At 39.4% G+C, this 2,667-nt stretch overlaps 1 non-coding gene across 1 annotated transcript; it reads left to right on the forward strand.

The window, feature by feature from the left end:
• Window positions 1-1,604: 1,604 nt before the first annotated feature.
• Window positions 1,605-1,711, forward strand: LOC122493586. The gene has a single exon (XR_006299945.1). It is a non-coding gene; the product is annotated as a U6 spliceosomal RNA (small nuclear RNA).
• The last annotated feature ends 956 nt before the right edge of the window (window positions 1,712-2,667 follow it).

Genomic DNA, 2,667 nt, shown 5'->3' on the forward strand with positions numbered 1-2,667 from the left:
TTATCTTAGAATTAAATATTTATTATTGATATTGAGAAAAACTAAAAAAAAATATTAGTTGCACCTAAATTATAATCAAGTCAAAAATTTCCAAATTAAGATGTAATACTAAAACACTTATTCCCTTCAACTCATGATATAATTACAAAGTCAACCTACTATTTATCTAGAGTATTTATTCAACCACATTATAAACCATTAATTTATAGGAAAAGTTCAGTTGCCAAACACCCTTGGCTTATGCCACCTAGAGTATGATCTTCATTTTTCCTCCAACTGTGATCACAAGTGGCAGTGCAGTGACAAAATTTCTGAGACCTGCCATGTCTAGCTGAAGGGCTACAATGAAAGAAGTGGGCCATAATTAAAAGCCATCAAAAAGCAAAGGTATAGGGGAATTTTGAGAAGGGCATTTGAAACCAGAGTGGTTTTGCCCCTTCCAACAGCTAATGATTGCAAGGGGCTCTGGGGAAGAAGGTCAAAAGGGGCTGTAGCAGCGCGGGCCCTGTGAACTCTCAAAATGGCCCTGCCAAGGCTTGCTTCTAGAACAGGGCACACGCAGAAGAGAAACCTCAGGAAATGAATCAAAACTGACCAGGACAGGGGCAATAGAGACAAAGGTAAGAGAAGATCCAGACCACAGTGGGGAAGGGGACTGGATCCAAGAAAGTTTGCTCAGAAAGCAACGTGAGAAATAAGCCCAAGAACCCAACCAAAGGAGGGACGCAGATACTGCGAGCACGGGGAAGGGAGGCTTTAATCAACGTTCTTGCAAGAGTGGGCGTCCTATGGGCAGGCACACTGGGGGCAATTACAGCAGACAACTTATCTCCTAGCATGCTAGTCCTTCTCCTGGTTCCTCATTGGTTGAGCACTACAGAGGTAAGTCCCTCCCCTGGTCCCTCATTGGCTGAGTGCTACAGAGGTTACAGCCTTCCCCGGAAGTCCTCCGTGCCCAGGTAAGGCAAAAAGCAGCCTGACTGGAACAAATGTGCATTCCCTGAGGTGACTCAGACACTTCAGGTATTTGAGGCATGCTCCTTGCAAAGTCCACAAAAAATAGGCCCCCAAAATGGAGAGGGGAAGAAGAATCAGGAAGTGAAGTGTCCAAGGGTTTGGGACTCCATTGTGGGTGGGAGTTCCTACATATTTCCAATAGGTTGTAAACCTGTTGTTAAGTAGACGGTACAGCTTTTATTTGGTATTTCTGGAAATGAATCATCTCACTTCTCACAGCAAGGTGCTGTATGTTTTAACAATACACAAAAACAACATAGTGGGGAGCTCTATGGGGTTAGAAAAGCTTTTCTTTTTTTTAAATTTTTTTAATGTTTTATTTTATTTTTGAGACAGAGACAGAGCATGAGTGGGGGAGGGTTAGAGAGAGAGGGAGACGCAGAATCCAAAGCAGGCTCCAGGCTCTTGAGCTGTCAGCACAGAGCCTGGCGTGGGGCTCGAACTCACAGACGGTGAGATCATGACCTGAGCCAAAGTTGGAAGCTCAACCGACTGAGCCACCCAGGTGCCCCAGAAAAGCTTTTCTGAACACTGCCTGAATTGGAAAGTTTAGAAAAACGAATTCCACTTAAAAACAAGTGACAGACATGCTCATTTTAGCAGCACATATACTAAAAGTGGAATGATACAGAGAAGATTAGCATTGCCTCTGTGCAAGGAAGACACGCAAATCTGTGATGTGTGCCATAAGAAAACAAAAGAAGAGTTAACAGACAAATGTTGAGGTCAAATCGCATACAAAATGACTGTAAAGAAAAGAGTAAGAAGCAGAATAAACATTCCTAAAGACTATCAAAGCATGCCAGAAAAATGTGACAACAGAACAGATCAGAATTAACCTATTATCTCAAAATAAGCTAAAATGATATAACATATGGGTAAAGAACATTTAGGAAAACTCAGAAATGGGATAACAGACTTCACAAAACAATTAGAAGTCAAAGAAAAGTTTCTATCAAAATTAAGTCTAAATTAGAAGGAACACAGTAGTGAATAGACAAAAATATTGCCTGAAAAGAAATATCTGATTAAAGAAAAAAGAACTTTAAATTAAAAAAATTCAAAAAAAAGGTTTGAGAAAAAAATAGCAAACATTGAAAATAGGCAAAGAAGATTAAACATGCAGATAGGAAGAGTCCATTAAGAAGACAAAAGAAGCAAGGGAAGAAAAATATTAAAAACATAATTCAACAAAATTTTCTGGAAATTAAAAAAAGGAGACGAGAATCCATACTGAAAGAGCATACCGCACACCTGAGACTTCTGACCTACAATAACCAACACCACGATACTGCTTAGTAAAAGTACTGAGCTTAAAAAATAAAAAGAAAAGAAAAAAAAACCCAATTTGGGCATGTAGAAAAAAGGACATGGCATTTGTAAGGAAAAGAAAATTAGATTACCTTCAGACTTTTCAACTGGAATACTTCCTGCCAGAAGAAAATGGAGCATATGTTTAAGAAACTCAAGGAAAGGGATGGTAAGCTGAGGATTTTATAGCCAGCTAAACTGACTCTCAAATATAAACACAAATTATCATGGACACAGAAGGAATCAAGGAATAATGTTCTCATGAGCTCTTCCTGAGGAATTTAATAGAGAATGAACTTCAGACCACCAAATATTGAGTCATCAGCATAAGGACAGGTG

Source organism: Prionailurus bengalensis, chromosome D2 (genome assembly GCF_016509475.1).
Source record: "Prionailurus bengalensis isolate Pbe53 chromosome D2, Fcat_Pben_1.1_paternal_pri, whole genome shotgun sequence".
In the NCBI taxonomy this organism is placed as follows: Eukaryota; Metazoa; Chordata; class Mammalia; order Carnivora; family Felidae; genus Prionailurus; species Prionailurus bengalensis.